Source organism: Anolis carolinensis, chromosome 4 (assembly GCF_035594765.1).
Source record: "Anolis carolinensis isolate JA03-04 chromosome 4, rAnoCar3.1.pri, whole genome shotgun sequence".
Classification (NCBI taxonomy): domain Eukaryota; kingdom Metazoa; phylum Chordata; class Lepidosauria; order Squamata; family Dactyloidae; genus Anolis; species Anolis carolinensis.
Window position 1 is genome coordinate 70,870,954 of NC_085844.1, and position 17,682 is coordinate 70,888,635.

Sequence of the window (17,682 nt, forward strand, 5' to 3'; positions counted from 1 at the left end):
TACTATCTAGAATGTATTCAACCAAAATTTCACTCTATAGCAATCTCTGTATTGATTATTGTTTCCATTCCACCTTGTTTCAAGTGGCACTTTCTGCTTAATTTGGTAATAAGGAATGCCTATATTTTTGGTGACATATGCTGTTTGAAAATGGCCAGTCAATGGCAACTCTCGATGGATTGTCACCTTGACATGGTGAGGGGACTTGCATGTTCCAATGAACCTGTGGGCACAACCACAGGAGTCACACACTCCCAGGAGTGGCCACAGGGAAGGATCCAGACCAGGAACAATTTGAAGACCCAAAGACCTCAACGGCGGAGCAGGTGGAGGATAACATGGTACATGTTACAACGGCTGTGAAGGCAGAAGAAGACTGCAACAGACTGAGAAGCCACTCTCGTTGTGTTAACCACACCACTGCTGGGACCTCAATCTGTGAAGACTGTGTGTTGACCGGCCGTACACCGACCTCCACACATTAAAAAAAAATCACGCACAGGCGTCTTCCAAGAAATGGAGGACCATCATCCTCAAACTACGAGGGATTGCCTAAGTAAGTAATTAAGACAGTCAGAAATAATACATTTTCAGAAATGAAGACTATTCTGTAAAAAGCTGGGGTTTGTAATTTGTAATGCCCATACATGGGGAGTGGTGGTTGGCCATCTCAGCAAACACATACAACTACATACGTACAAGTAAATAACAGCACTTATACTACATACAAGTACTTGCTTTTGGCATACTGGCTTATGTTAGTTCCTTTCTTCTTTGTTAAGACTTGATCTCCCAACCGTAAGAATGTGTCTTGTATTTGAGCTATATCCTACTAATTTGAAAAGGGAGGGGGATGATAGCAAAGCATGCTCTCTTCCAACTGAAATGACTTTTGGCAGTGCAACCTACCTCCTGGGGTACAAATAATGGAGCAGTTTGTGGAAAGAATGGAAACGAAGCCAAAAAGGAGAAAGGGGGGGGGGGGGGGGGAGAGCCAGGGACAGCATTACTTTCAGCCCTTTTAAGAGAAACATGTTATGGGGGGGGGGGGGAGGCAATTTTAGCTATTCTAAACGTGGTAACATTTTCTCTTTTTCAGCCTTCTTTTCCCTCCCTGTTCTTTGTCTCTGCACATCTCTTCCTGTGAATGGATGTCTCTTTTGGTTTATGGCTCTCCTTCTCTCCACAACCCCCTCACTTCCTCTTTTGCATCAGCATGCATTTTTGTCCCTTCATATGCAACTGCCTACAGATTAACCAACCAGCACTGCTTTCAGGAGGAAAAAAGGGCTGAGCAATAGAAGAGAATAAAAACAATCCCAAGGATTATAAGGCACTAGTCTGGAAGATATGAAAGAATTATAAAGGAGTAAACCATTAGCATGCTCTTGCAAAGTTAGCTACTGATGGCTCACTTTCACTAATAAACAGCTGTGATAGAGCTAGTAGGGAGAGAAGCTCCCACTCCCCGCTTTTCCATCCATAAGACAAAGCGAGGCAAAATAACAAAGCAAAGCTTGAGTGTATGTTTGTATGTGTTTCAAGGAGAGGGGAAAAAAATCAGGACATTGTGAGCAAACTGGCTCTGGAATGGATCGACAAGGGTTTATTATTCTGAGCAGCACTCAATCAAGTGTGGCCCCTATGAACAGAGAGTAATGTTGGCGAATCATCCTAGGGGCTTTTTTTCTGTGTGTGAGTGGTATCCATCTGTCAGCTGTCAGTGCCAGTGAGAGATATACAGAGCTGTCACTTCTCGTCAGCCAGCATTTGTGAGGCCTTGTTGCAGCTGCTACACAACACATACTGTCCTTATTGAAGGCCAGCGAGGAGAGTCTGGGAGCAGGATTATTCCGGGCATGGTGCTGAAAAGGAGGGGGAGAAGAGAGATGTGAGAGCTCCTCTAAGATAGTTTGATCCCCACAAAGACTTTTAGGGGGGGGAAACACAAAATAAAAAGCTTGTGCTTCTGTTCTTTGTTGAATCAGACTGATGCTAAACGGAAGGTTGGAAGTGGAGGGGACATCTGTCTATTTTGAACATATTAGGTGGGGTTGGTCAATACAATTAATTAATTGACTAATTAATATCTCAGCTTTCTCCCAACAAAGGATCCAACATTTTAAAAGCACACATTAAAAAAAAAACTCATACAAAATTATATTATATTGATGTGAGTTGTTACAAGAAATGATATTTATACAATTATAAAGTGTCATTTGTTAACAAAGAAGATGGGCTGTTTAGTGCTGTAAAATGAAATGAGATAACAATCAATTTAAAGAAAAAAACCAAAAACTATTGCAACTAGAATAGGTATCTTTTGTAAGGGATGATAGGCTTTCACTTTGGGAAGAGGAAATTCTATATTCTTGTTCAGTTCAGGCATGGAGGGTATGAAAAAAGGATAGCAAGAGATAATGTAAGCGGGTAATGCACAAATATCTATAACAACACAGAACAATAATGTATGTGTATATACACTCTTGTGTAACTCACAAGGAATATAACACAAATCTGGTTTCTACAACTTTACCTGAGAGTAAGTTACTTCAAACTATATTACATATAACGAAATACTTTCAGAATATCAAAAGTAAAGTTACAATTTCCATGTCATAATCCAACAAAGGGTATAATGTTCAAGGAGTAAATAACAGACATAAAGAGACAACCAAGTCCATATAATTCCTGGAGCTGTGCGAAATCTTGGGCCAATGTCAATTGTAGTAAAGAAATTCAGTCTCCAAGATAACAGCTTCTATATTTAAAGAAATTCTTCGTATGATATGCAACGCCAAGACTGGTACACAACAAGGTCTCCTGGGTTGTTCCCCTTGTTTCGTTGTCACTTCTTCGGGTGTTATGCCTGTCTATCTTATTATGCTTTAAAACGCTAGATAAAGGAGTGAAACAACATACAAACAATAGATTATATGAAATTCCCCAAATTAACATTGCTAAGGAAAAGTTTAACAAATGATAGAGATAATGGAAGCACAGAAAAAACTGATATCTGTATTTCTAAGTACTACCTTGTTTTCCCCAAAATAAGAACTACCCTAAAAATAAGACATATTATTTCTGAGGATGCTCAAAATATAAGCCCTATTTCAAAAATAAGTCCTAGATATAGTTCATTTAAAAAATCAAATTGGAAAAAATAAGACTGCCCCTGAAAATAAGGCCTAACACATCTTTTGGAGTAAAAATTAATATAAGACCCTGTCTTATTTTGGGGAAAACATGGTATCTCTCCAGCTATTGTTTCATTGAATGGTTGATTGACATTTTGATTTAGATATCTATATGCCTCCCTACATCCAAGGATCTTGGGGCAGTATATACTAAAATCAGTTTAGAATAGTTTAAAATAATGAAAAGAATTTTTAATTACCTAAAGCATATTAAACCATTTAACACTTAAAACAACCAACGAAAACAATTTGAAATAACAGAAACTGTAACACAAGTTCAAATAGGATACAATCAACTGGGCTTTGAAAACTTTAATAAGAAACCATGTTTTGATTCAATGATAGAAAGTTATCAGCATTGGAGGCAATTGGACTCTAAGGAGAGAATATGTAATGTTGGCCTTCAAAAAAATTCCGCATATATATTGCCTCAACTAAGGTGAGTCAGCCAGCCAGACATGGAATAAGAAAATAGATCTGCCACATCCTTTCTCACAGATCTCTCTGAAAATTACTCTTATATGGCTTATTCATTTGTGTTATAAATTATATATTGAATACTCATAGGACAGGGATCTTATGGAAACTCTATTATAAGTGCCGCACCCAAAGGATAGAAATCTTATAGAACACTGCTAGCTGAAGTGTATTTGTTGACTATTGTTCAAACAAAATGGAAGATGATGTCCGGATATTTCTTGTCAAAGTTAAGGCTATGCACCAAAATCCAAGGCCTTAGGAATAAATCCTTCAGATTGACCCCTCTGGAGGTTGTATGGCTCTATGGCCTCAGTTCACCAAAGTATAATTGACAGGATTACGACAGATGGTCTTATAAACACCATTCTTTCCTGGGGGAGGACAAGAAAAATGCCCTGCTTCAGAGATATGGGATTCTGATCAGAGTTATCATGATTAAGAAGGCCAGGAGCCGGGGGATCTTTATAAACTTAGTTATTCTCAGGGACGGGAAGTGACAAACCTGAAGTAAATTGGGAGGTGAAACTTGTTTATAGCTACTTGCTGCCTAACAGGCTGTTCTGCTGGAAATAAAGACACTGCCAATTTTTACAGAGAAGAAAGGCCAGAAAAAGTTGACAAAATTGTTGAATGTCCTTAGGTGTTAGTCTTCCTATCCTTATATGTCTCATTTTAAGAAAGTGAAACAAACAGGTCAGCCTTCCACTACGTGTCAACCCATGCAAAACTAGCTTGTCAAAAGCTCGGCATATCTTTTATCACTGGGTTTAAGAGTATTTCCTTGTTTGTTCATCATGCCATATTTGCAAAGTTCTTTAGTTAACTTAGAATGGATTGCCCTCCATATATTGGTAGATTGCAACTCCCAGAATGATGGCAGCATTTGCAGTCCAACAATCGCTACGAAAGGTAAGAAGAAATAAAATAAGAATTTGTATAACAATTTCAAGGGGATCTTTGCTAGGGTAGAAGCACATGTCCTGTATATAATTCTTAGCAGTTTCTGATTTATATTATATTTACATTTTATAGAGATTTATACTGGAGGAATAGTTCTAGCAAAAGACATGAACACAACCTTGGAAAATTAGTTAGGAGAGGCTACAGTTTCCAGTATCTTTTAACTGGTATGATCCGGATAACATCCAAAAGTAAAAAAAAATAAAAAAAATCCTTATGATATGGTGTGCCTCATCCTCACAACAGCTGCTGCAGTGTGTCCCTATAAATTAATGTGGGACTTTGTATCACTAGCACTGTATGGTTCTGTGTACCGCTATCCTGGAAATCACTGTTGCTAAATCCAGAGTTCAGTCTACTCAGAAAATGGATTTCAGCATTATTTCTAGCCTTTTGTTCATAAACAAAGCATGATTATCAAGTTTGCAGATGACACCAAACTGGGAGGGACAGCTAACACTCCAGAAGACAGGAGCAGATCTAGATCTAGAGAGATGGGCTGAAACTAACAAAATGAAGTTCAATGGGGACAAATGCAAGAAAAAATGGAAATCAAAGATACAGAATGGGGGACACCTGGCTCGACAGCAGTATGTGTGAAATAGACCTTGGAGTCCTCATGGACAACAAGTTAAACGTGAGCCAACAATGTGATGCGGCTGCTAAAAAAAACAACAGGATTTTGGCCTGCATCAATAGGAGTATAATGTCTAGATCTAGGGAAGTCATGCTACTACTCTATTCTGCCTTGGTCAGACCACACTTGGAATACTGTGTCAAATTCTGGGCACCGCAGTTGAAGGGAGATGTTGACAAGCTGGAATGTGTCCAGAGGAGGGCAACTAAAATGATCAAGGGTCTGGAGAACAAGCCCTATGAGGAGCGGCTTAAAGAACTGGTCATGTTTAGCCTGCAGAAGAGAAGGCTGAGAGGAGACATGATAGCCATATACAAATATGTGAGGGGAAGTCATAGGGAGGAGAGAGCAAGCTTGTTTTCTGCTGCCCTGGAGACTAGGATGCGGAATTATGGCTTCAAACTACAGGAAAGGAGATTTCACCTGAACATCAATCAGGAAGAACTTCCTCACTGTGAGGGCTGTTCGGCAGTGGAACTCTCTCCCCTGGACTGTGGTGGAGGCTCCTTCTTTGGAGGCTTTTAAGCAGAGGCTGGATGGCCATCTGTCGGGGGTGCTTTGAATGCGATTTCCTGCTTCTTGGCAGGGGGTTGGACTGGATGGCCCATGAGGTCTCTTCCAATTCTACTATTCTATGATTCTAACAGCATTTATTGGCTCCAGAGACAGTTCCTCACTTCTTCCTTCCATAAACATTAATCCAAAACCAGTTAAATGTTGACTAAAAAGGATTGCCTTTGATTCCATCTCAGCCCGCTCCCCTCAATGGGAATCCAAGTTTCGTGGTCCTTTTTACATGTGGCCTGTGCCTCAGTTTAGTTTCATCTTTGATCCAATATCAGGATTTTTCTATGGGTTGAGTTAATGTTTCTTTTTCACATAACATGGTTTTTCTTGCAAGTCTTGAAGTATGAATAGACATATAGAGCATCACTGCATAGTATTTACCCAAGGGTGAAGTTTGTATAGGAGGTGATTGGGGCAAGTTGAGGAGAGCATGTTACCCAAGGGGGAAAAAAACAAAACAAATGGAAGGCAAATACAAAACCTTTCTCAAAGAAAGAAAGAAAAAGGTTGGAGCAGGTTCAGAGAATGACAAGAAGGATATGGAGAACAAAACCTAAGAGGAAAGATTGAAGGAGGTGGTCATGAAGAGAAGACTGAGAGGTGATATGAGTTTACACTTTTAATACTTCAAGGACTGTCACAGAGCGGGAAGGGGGGTAGGTCTGTTTTCTGCTGTCACAGAGGGAAATACCAGATCTAATAGTATTGAGTTAAAGCAGAGTAGATTTCAGTTGAACATTTGAAGGGACTTCTTGATAGAAATAATGGTTTGGCAACAGAGCCAATGATGTATGGAGTTGGTGGGTGATCTATCTCAGGGTGTCTTCAGAAGGAGGCTAAACAGCTACTTGCTGGGGATAATTTCTCTGCTTTTTTTTTTTTTTTTGCATGGATTAAGAAATTAGAAGCAATGGCCTATGGTTTCCGTTCCAACTGTATAATTCTACGAGTTATTTAGTAATGTACAATTTTAATATGGCAAGGTTATTTTAGCTTTTGTGGGGACAAACAAGCAACCCTGTGTTTCTATAAATCCTGGCTTCTGGCAGACCTGAGAGCAGTGGTTCCCAACCTTTGGTCCTCCAGGTGTTTTGGACTTCAACTCTCAGAAATCCCAGCCATCTTACCAGCTGATGGGAATTGTGGGAGCTGAAGTCCAAAGCACCGGGAGCATCAAAGGTTGGGAACCACTACCAAAGGCCCCTTCCACACACCTGAATAAAATCCCACATTTTCTGCTTTGAACTGGAATATATGACAGTGTGGACTCATATTAGCCAGTTCAAAGCAGATATTGTGGGATTTTCTGCATTGATATTCTGGGTTACATAGCTGTGTGAAAGGGCCCTTAGAGAGTTATGTATAAGTCACTAATGAAAAATCCAAGATTCTTTTAAAAAGGTCCACATTTCCTACATCAATTCTTTATTTAAGAATGTAAATAATATTTTGCAAATATTGCCGTCTTTAAAGAGAAAGGGAGTCTTGACATATCAAGATACCCTGCTGAAAGAAATTCTTTCCCCATACAAATTCCCTTGCTCCTGGATGAAAGTAAAAAGAAAAGCACTTTTTCTTCATCATCATCATCATCATCATCATCATCATCATCATCATCATCATCATCAGTAAGACAGAAAATATGTCAGAGTTTGAACCCCACTCTCATATTTTGAGCAAAAAACCAAACCTTCACAAAATTATTTTTTAAAATAACTTCAAAACTCTCATATTCTCATCCATCAAAGGGGAAACTATGGAAAATTTTAATCCAAACACATGCAAGGAGAAATAGATTAATGTTTCCTACTATGTACTCAACACTACTATATCTAATGATGAAGACATACGCACTTTTCTCCCATTTTATGTATGACACAGTAGACAGATAGGACAAATGTTGGGAACTGTCCCAATCAGGATTGGTAAATGTGACATTTTCAGCAGCACACAGCTAAAAGGCTTCTTTCTTATTCATTAAACTCTCTGGCCAGAGTCAGAAGGTTTGCACATGGGGTCTAAGACACTCCATTGGCTTAGTTTGCCAAGAGGAATTGTTCTAATGGGCAGCACTCCCATAGACAAGCCAGTGAAATGCTCTGAAGTGCTTATGAAAGCGATTTTGCCCTTTTCAAACTGAGGACTCTGCACTTCTCGAGCCTCTTGAAATGTTGGCAGCAGGTAGGCAATTAGTTAAATAAATCTACAAAACATTTGGTGTGTTTCTTTCTACTTCTCTGCCCCATTTGTCGGTTACTCCCTGTGGATATCACCAGGAAAGAAATGCTAATATATCATAAAATAAAAATAGTAATGTACTTCTCTCTCTGCTGCCCTAGAATTGCTGGTTGTCTTTTAGTATGATGTAACACCTTCCAGAGCATAGAAAGTTACTGCTACAAAGAACAAATTCAACAACATGCTGAAGCCATCCATAAATGAATAGTTAGTTATAGCTTGATGTGCTGGGACCTAGAGTTTTATCCAACAACTGCTCAGTTATTGATACCTTCAGTGTGTCAATATTTTGATTCTTCTTAAAAGTATTTTCCCAAGTTCTGCACCTCCTAGTGTGCGTTTCAGTATTGCGACTTAATTCTTCTTTTTCTCAGGCACTAGAAAAAAATAGAAAATATTCTTGAACAGTTCTTCTTTAGCTACTTATTTTTTTTAAAAAAACAATTTGATAATATCTTGTGGTCAATCAAAAATGATGAGTGAAAAATTAATCACAGGTTTAAAGTAGACATGTGTCATCTGTGAGTGGCTATACGATCAAATTGTTCTAGCAAAGAATACTTACTATGAGTGAGCTCTGAGAAATTTGGTCCAGGAATGATTGTGGAGAATCTAGTCATTAACCTATCACAAGAACCTCAGAATTATGGACTTAGGATGTTTTCAAGGTAGTGTAGAGACGGCTCTAAATTCTGTCTCAGCTTAAGGGTGAGCTAAATTTGGCATTCTAACAGCTATGGAATGTTCCAGAAATAGATAGTCTGGGCAGGGATGTTGAAATCCAGGATTGTTTTTGATATGTATTATAACAACATATTTATCTAATGTGGTTTACAAACAACAACATGCCATGAACGGTTCTGGATATGAATACAAATTAATTAAAATAACTTAGGTCAATGTATTTATTGGCAAGGACAACTGGCAGTAGCCTGCATCTCTTGATTGTTGGCTATTGGTTGTTAGGAATTTGCAAATGGAAGACACTTTCAGTTTAGATTTCTAAATTTATTTGTTCCTATTTTCTAAAGACTGGAGATGAAGAAGAATTAATACTAATTTTTGGGTTTACTGGAAATCTTGGCACCCAGAGAAAATGACTGACATGGTTATTATTTATTTGGGAGATTAATCATTATTTTTCACAAAAACATGGGGATGTCTCAACGGAAATATTTTATGTAATCGTTTTTCAGTTAAAAAAAAGAAAGAACTGGGTTTTTTTTTTAAAAAAAAAACTATCATTTAAAGACATGCAATCTTTTAATCTTGCCCAACAAGGAAGAAACATTTGAAGCTCCTTGTTCTTGGACATGAGGATGAAAAAATAACAGATATACTTTCCTAAAATAAACCTTGGAAATAAGGGGATTCCACAGCTCTAACACTCCAAAACCAAAAAGTATTGTTCCTAATGACAATCTTAGTTTTCAAGAAGTGTCTCTAGCAGCAACCCCTCAGTTGATTTTAGTTCTAGTGAAAGGGAAGTTGTATGTTAGAAGGTACTCTCTCCTGAGTGAGAGTCCATATTGAGTAAGATATTACTTTAAACTAGCAATTCAAACAGGTTCTAGAAGTCAGCTGATGAATAACCTATTGTTCTTAAATAATGTTTAATTTCAGAAAATATCTCTTAATGTTCAGCCAAAATTGAACCCCAGCTCCAACATACAAATGATACATTGTAAAGTTTTGTCTAGTCAAATTAAAATATTCCTCTTCTGTAGTATTCACCTTTTTCTTGCAGGACCCTCCTTCTACAGCCATGTAGTTACTGGTGGAAAGGAGAGGGCATCAGAAGGCTGCTATGGTGGGCTTCACAGAGGATGGCAAGTATGGGTGGTGGCATGGGGTGTGTGGCAGGTAGTGATTCCTTCCTCTGAACAACCAAAAAAAAGTCAGTATGTAGGAAAAACGTTTGGTTATGCCAGCATGTACTATAACTAGATGGCAGCCTCTGTTTTCTAGAACAGAACAGATTTGATGTATGTGTTTGGAAGCACACCTGGAGTTTGCTGAACTGTTTTTGAACTATTTTAAATATTTCCATAGATAGAATTCATTACAAAAATCTAGTCTAAAGTACAACAGCAAATAGGAACAACAAAACATGTTTACTTTCTAGCAGTGAAAAAAAAACAAAGCTGAAAAATGTATTCTAAGACTACCTTAAAATCCAGCCTTTTGTTAGAAAATGAGAACCATCTTCAAGTACTGATCTAGTGACCGACATCTCTGGTCATTGGTAGATCAGCTAAATCTGGACTAAGCTTCAGAGGTTTGCTTTCATTCATTCCACCAGTAATTTCTTGCACTGATTGTGGAACATGACCTTGATCTAATAAAATGGAGAATGAAAAATCGTTGGGTTCCATTGCAGTTTTTCAGTTGCATTCTTCAAGTGAATCATGCATGGTTGAAAGCATGAATGCAGTCTACTTAAATGTACTCTATATATCATTTCAGATATCATCTATTAGAGAAGAATGAAAATAGAAAATGCTTAGACCTCTGGACATAACTCAACATACCAACACAAAGAAAAGACGCATCCCAAATCAATTCAATGTATTAAGTTTATAGGGCGTAGGCCAAGCTGAAATATATGGCTGATCTCTAGGACTTCTGAATCATTTGCCATTGTAGCCAGAATGTAAATTTGAAATTAGGAAGTAATTCACACGTGGAAGTTCTCTCTTCACACATTTTATCATTCACATTTTAACAACTAGAAATGTTCATTAGCAAACAGAGGTTTGATTATTTATGCAGCAGAATGCACATTTCATTTGTAGTTGTGTGTATGTGCCTAGATTTGTACATCTTATTTTTTATTTGACCATATCCAACCAAAGATCACCAACTAAGACAATATTAATGCATATAATGAATAAGAGTATATAAATAAATAAATGCATACATCTGGTATTTACTTGAGTAAATTATCGCTCTGAGTCCCTTTGAAGAGATAGGGCGGTATACAAATAAAGTTGTTTATTATTATTATTATTATTATTATTATTATTATTATTATTATATACCTGAGCATGCTAATCTAAGGTTTTGTTTGAGATCACGCTGGCCTCTGACTCAAATTTGAACAAGTCATGGCCCCTTGAGTTAACACAAATATCTCCTGGATTAAATCTTATCTTAAAATTATTTCTATTAACAGAATCATTTCACTGCTAATGATTTCTTTATCAGGTGTTGAAAAGGATATATTTGCAGGTTGGAGTGGTGCTCATATAGGTGTGATTAAGAGATGCCATTTTTATTTTGTGATTGAATCCAGAAAGACAGCCAAAAGGGTCCATAAACAGAGTTGCTGAGGATGATTTTATATTTTATCACGGTGGCAAGCAAGTCCACCTGTAACAAAGTGAGAGAATGCACAAGGAACAAAGATATGGGGGAAACGGGGTGTAATTCATCCTTCATATTGAATACTGCCTGTATCTAGCATGTACCAGTACTGTATTGCAGACTTTCAAAGCCATTATTCAAGGGTTAAATGTCACTCAAATCACCCTCATTATGAACTGAAGGGGTGGATGGGGGAAAAGACTGCTTCCTTATGCATTTCAAATTGAGTTGCTCTGGCCCGGAGATGACCTGCCACACAATTTTTAAAATTATCTCTGTGCGGCTGCTCTGCTTGTTTTGGAAATGCTCTAAATAAAAATAATGGACTGTCTTTTAATAAGTCTCATTGTGAAGATTCCACATATCAAACAATACCGTGCAGCTTGGAGGCAGGCAATGGGCATGTGTGATCTAGCTGGAAGAGAGACAAATGGTGATGGGAGCAACTCCATCTAGGGACTGCTGACAAGAAAATGGCATTTGCAAACTGACACATCTGTCAGGGTGGAGAATATTGGCACCTGTCACGCAATTTCAGTCATGACTTTTAATAAAGCTGCTTTCCCTTAGGTAAAATTGGAACTTGACTGTAATATTAGCTGCGAGCACGTCTTGTTTTCCCCTGCAGAGATCTTTTGTACGTGAGGCATTTCAAATGAATCTTAAAGCTGAAGTAATAATGTTTACTATTTCTTCCTTCCTTCTCCCTCTCCCAGCTTTGAAAGAGATGTTGCATTTGACAGGGTCTCCCCTCCCCAGCCCTTTTACAAAATGTATTCTCTTCATCTACTAAGACCAGATTTTGAAAGTGTATGTTCCTTTACCACATCACTCTTTTATTTTCCCCTCCCTTTTCCCCCTTTACTCAGCCTTACTCTTCCCTCTCAGCTGGGCTGTTGTTTGAGTGAATTTAGCCTGGGGAAGTATGTATATCATAAAAACTAGGTTGGGATTTGTTGGCTGTCAGTCAATAAATCAGTCAGAGTTTAATTACCAGGCATGTGATGGGAAGCGGTGACAGGCACCAGCTCTGTTGAATATTATTTCTTAGGGGGCAGCTGCTACCAAAAACTAACTTAAAGGTGTGTGTGTATAAAGACACTGCATAGAGGAAGCACAGAGAGGACAAACATGAGGAATCCTACAGCTGGTTCCTAAAACAAAAGACTTTGGCAAGTGTTTCAGGAATGACAAAAAAATTCCTCCAAAAAATCCAAAGTATTTCTCATTTCCTTCGAAGGATGTCAACTCTGCTCATGTTTTACATTCTTCAGTATTATTTTATTACAAATAATAACAAATAATGATTTATTTATTTTTCAACAAAAACAAGTGCAAATGTTTTAAACATACATACAAACAAACAAACAAATGCCAACAACAGCAATTGAATTGCTGGCAGATAAATTAACAGTCTAAATCAGTGATTCCCAAAGTGGGCACTACCGCCCCCTGGTGGGTGCTGCAGAGATCCAGGGGGGCGGTGACGGCCACAGGTGCATTTGGGGCTGGAGCCAGGGGGAGGGGCCTCTTCCAAAGTGCTGGAGACAGGGCTGAGCCCCTGAGGTGCCTGTTAGGACACACAGGGTGGAGCTAGAGGAGTGGGCGTGGCTTCTTCCCAAGAGCCCGAAACAGGGCTGAGAATCTATACCTCTCCTGAGGCACTTGTTGGGACACAGAGGGCAGAGCTAGGGAAGGGAGCAGGGCCTCCTTCCAAGTGCCGGAGACAGGGCTGAGCCTCTATACCTCTCCTGAGAGGCCTTTTAGGACTAAAGGGCAGGGCTAGGGGCAGGGGCTGGGCCTCTTCCCAAGAGCCTCTGTATACCTCCTCTGAGGCTCTTGTTAGGACACGGGGATGGGGTATAGAGGTTCAGGCCCCGCCCCCTTCTCTAGACCCGCCCCCTCCTCTAGACCCGCCTCCTGTGTCCTGATAGGCACCGCAAGACAGGGATAGAAGCTCAGCCCTGCCTCGGAGCTTGTAACTCTATCCATCCCAGTCCTGGCCATCCATTTGTGGCCCCGCCCACCTCCCCTCACAGCCCTGCATCTTGGATTATGGGAGGGGCTCAGCCCCACCCTCTTGAGCAGGAGCCATGCCCATCCCTCTAAGCCACATCCCCTTTGCAGGGGGCACTGAGTAATATTTTTTCTGGAAAGGGGGCGGTAGGCCAAATAAGTTTGGGAACCACTGGTCTAAATCGAAATCTTAACAAATACGAATAACATATAACAAATATCAGCTTAACATATAACAACTCCCTTGCTATGGCAGCTCCACTAGATGCCAGTCTACTACCGAGCACAATTCAAAGTGCTGGCTTTAGCCTATAGAGCCCTAAACATTTCCGGCCCAGTTTACTTGTTCGAACGTATCTTCCCCTATGAGCCTCCTCGGAGATTAAGATCATCTGGGGAGGCGCTGCTGTCAGTACCGGCTACTTGCAAGCGCAGCTGGTGGGGACAAGAGACAGGGCCTTCTCAGTGGTGGCCCCTCTGCTATTGAACTCCCTCCTCAGTGACATCAAATCAGCCCCCTCCCTTTTAGGCTTCAGAAGAAAAGTAAAAACTTTGCTCTGGGATCAGGCTTTTGGTAATTAGTACAGTGTAGTAATAGACTTGGAATTATGTACAAGATCAATGACGGAATGGCCTATGGGACTATGATTTTTTGATGATGTGATTTTAATTATTGAATGTAATGTTTTTAAAATGTTTTTAATGTTTAATATGCATTAACTTTAAATTTTAATTGTTTTTAAGTAACTGTCTGTATGTATTTTAAGGCATGTAATGGTTGCCGTATGTAAGCCGCCTTGAGTCCCCTTCAGAGTAGAGAAAGGTAGGTAAATAAATAAATAAAATAAACTTCTTCTGGCATTGCACTTTTACTCTAAAAGGTTTCACTTTGCTTTAACCTTAACATGTTTAAACCAAAATACATTCTAAGGGTTTTAAAAAAAAACAGTTGAAAGAACACTATGAAGGAGAGAACTGAAACAGGATTGATAGGATCATAAAAGATACAAAATGGGATAATGTCTGATTAATCAAATTTGAAATGCAACCAGATACCTCTTCTACACTGCCATATAATGTAGTTTGAAACTATTTTATATGGTCAGTGTTGACTCATATAATGCAGTTAACTGAAAATATTATTCACAAATTCAGAATCAAATTTGGACTACAATTAGAGACCCCATCTACGCTGACCCATATAATGAAGATATAACTCACATTATATGCCAGTGTAGATGGGGCCTGAAAATAGTGTTGTATTTCAGTAGTGAAGTTAATAATGTGTTTTACTCTTTACTCCATATTGCAACTGTAAGAATCATAGGAATGTCTTTTTCCCCAGTGTTGAAGTTACATGCGGTTGTCTTTTTTGGACTAGTGATAAGACATGTCATTTTTTTCCTGTCATATGCCATGAAACATTATGCAGAGATGCTGTGTGATGCTTTGACTGTACAGAATCTCTGTTTTCCTTTTAACTATTCTCCTGTGGTTTGTGTCTCTGTATGTTTCAGAGATTTTTTTTGTCCACTTTAGGGAATTATGGGGAACAGATCAACAAAGTTTTGGATTGAGGTAGTGTAGCTGCTTCTCATTTGGCAGAAAACTTGTTGGGACATGATGAGAACTTCAGATATGTAGGTGCGAGAGTAAATTTCTCGGGATTGTGGGTAACAGAATGAGAAGGCCCAGATCCAAAAAGGATTCATTTCTGCATGACAGAAAGACAAATAAATGTGATTCTCAGAAAATGAAAAAGTACTGTGTTGGAAAGTAAATATTGCTTTATCTGTCATTACCAGCAAGCCACCTTGAACAGCTAGAAGAAAGCGAAGTAAGAAATAGGGAAATAATTATAAAGGTATACCCAAGTAAGAGTTTGACTATGACTTTCTTCTTATTAGAAATATAATATCAAACCTTCTACTTTCTTTTCTTTCTAAACTTTTACTGGATCGCCATCAAAGCATTTACCAAAGTTTGTGACCTTGTGTTCTGTGTGATCATATCCTCCCATTCATTTGTACTATAACACTGAAAGGCATCACTCTCCTTTTTGGAGTTATGATGGGACCAAATGTGCAGACTGCAATACAAAAAACGGAAAAGTATCTCCAACATTGTATAAAAACTCTTTCCTCCATTCTACAATATAGACAGTTATGTTAGGGCAACCCTGGGGCAAAAAGAAGATCGGAGGATTACAGGGGAAGGTAAATGCTGTGAGATGCTTTGACTGTACAAAGACTCTATTTTGTTTGCAAGCACTGGATATTAGAGATGTGTGTGGTATTTTCTCATTCATTTCATTTGTGTTTCTGTTTCGTATCATCCATTCGGCTGGCACAAAACAGAAAGACTCCCAACAAAACAAAAACTGACTCAAAACAAAAGGCAGGCGGGAGCTGATATCGGCTCCAAGGCTGCCTTTCAGATTGATCAGCTGTAGGTCCTGTGGGGCCCGAGTGTGTAGGCCCAAAACCTGCACCTATAGGCCCAAAGCTCCCGGGCCTACAGGTGCAGGCTTTGGGCTAGGCACCCGGGCCTCACAGTACTTACAGTCGAGTGCTGAGTAAGGAGCGATCCTGGGTGCCCGGTCCTACGGGTGCAGGCTTTGGGCCTTCGTGCACAGGCTTGGCAGGGGGGAGTTTGGGGTGGCTGGGTCATCCTGCATCTCCCCCCTCTCCCTTGCCCAGCTCCTTACCGGGGAATTTGAGCGGCACTGTCTGGTGCTGTGGCCTTGGCTGGTGCCTTGCCCCACCCCAAAAAAACCCCAAAAATGAAACAAAACAAAACAAATGTCTCACCTCCTGATTTCTGGAGGTCAGACGAAAATGGATCAGGGCCTCGACGAAAGCTGAGACACGAAACAGAACAAGGTTAGCCCCGAAAGCCTATCTCTAATGGATATCTAGAGTGGTTCCCAAACTTTGGTTCTCCAGTGCTTTGGACTTCAACTTCCAGAAGCCCCTGTGTAATGAAAAGCCTTATTTTATTGGTGATTTTTGGCCTATGTTATTTAATGTTGATTCAGAGATAAAGGTAGGCAGGAGTTAGCTACTGATGATTGGCCATGTGTCACCATGGTAACGTAGCTGCTTCGGTAGAAATGTAACAATTTCTAAGCTAGTGAAAGGGGCGGAGCTAGCTGGAGGAGAAAAGGAGTGAATGTTTTAAAGAAAAGAGTTCAGTTAGGTTTTGTGTTTCTAGTGAGAAAGAGCTGAGGAAAAGGAATATTGTAGAGACAAAGTTTCAGTCAAGTTGTTAATGTTAAAGAACGAAAGATATTGTCTATATTGTGTATAAGTGAAACTGAAGAAGTAAAACATTGCAACAAGTTACGATTTTTGGACTAAAAAAACCATAAATAAATAATTCTTTGTTTTAAATAAAGAAAGTGTTTCTGATTGCTGAATTGCTCTACTTAGAGTCAGCAGAAGATTTGTCTCACATACTTCCCCTCAGTGTCACATCATATCGTACATGCACACGTACAGACTCAAGGGTTTATAGCTGGCAGTGGCTGGGATCCTGAAAGAAGGATTGCCCCCTGCTATATTGAGATTTGAGAGATCCCATATTAAAATAAAGGCGTGGCAAAGGTGTGGGATATTGAGAAGAAGATTCCCTTAGCCTAAATATAAAAAGGGCTTTGGGATGGGTGTCCCACATTTAATGGTGGCAGTGGTTGGGATCTTGAAAGAGAGATTTCCCCCTGCCTGTTTGAGAAGCCACTCGTGTGCCTTTTGTGTGTTGTTTATGAAGCGGGAACCTTGCACCCTGCCTCTGGAAGCTGAAAAGCTTGAGAATCACTGATCCAGAGGAATTGCATTGGCAGCCATCTCTTTTCCCATAGCTTCCCATAGCTAAATCATGTGTTGAATCCCAAAGCACCCTTGTTACCCCATGGATTGGTCCACACACTCATAGTGCCAAAAATATTGCAGGGACAAAGGAATATAAGAATGTGACCCATTATTTTTCAAAGTATTAGATCTAGCAGAGCAATTTTTCAAGTACTAGAGATGGAGGAAAAGGTTAATGTCCCTTATACCATGTTTCCCCAAAAATAAGACAGTGTCTTATATTAATTTTTGCTCCCAAAGATGTGCTAGGTCTTATTTTCAGGGGATGTCTTATTTTTCCATGAAGAAGAATTCACATTTATTGTTGAACAAAAAACATGAACATTTATTATATACCGTACAGTAGTTGTCC

General features: G+C 39.4%; 1 long non-coding RNA gene across 2 annotated transcripts; it reads right to left on the minus strand.

The window, feature by feature from the left end:
* Positions 1–1,584: 1,584 nt before the first annotated feature.
* Positions 1,585–16,494, minus strand: LOC134298943 (uncharacterized). Of its 2 annotated transcripts, none has more exons than XR_010006073.1 (4): positions 16,272–16,494; positions 10,248–10,417; positions 8,351–8,456; positions 1,585–1,865 (listed from the first exon to the last, which is right to left on the minus strand). It is a non-coding gene; the product is annotated as an uncharacterized LOC134298943 (long non-coding RNA). The 2 variants fall into 2 exon arrangements; XR_010006075.1 differs by having other exon boundaries at positions 1,585–2,896.
* Positions 16,495–17,682: the final 1,188 nt, after the last annotated feature.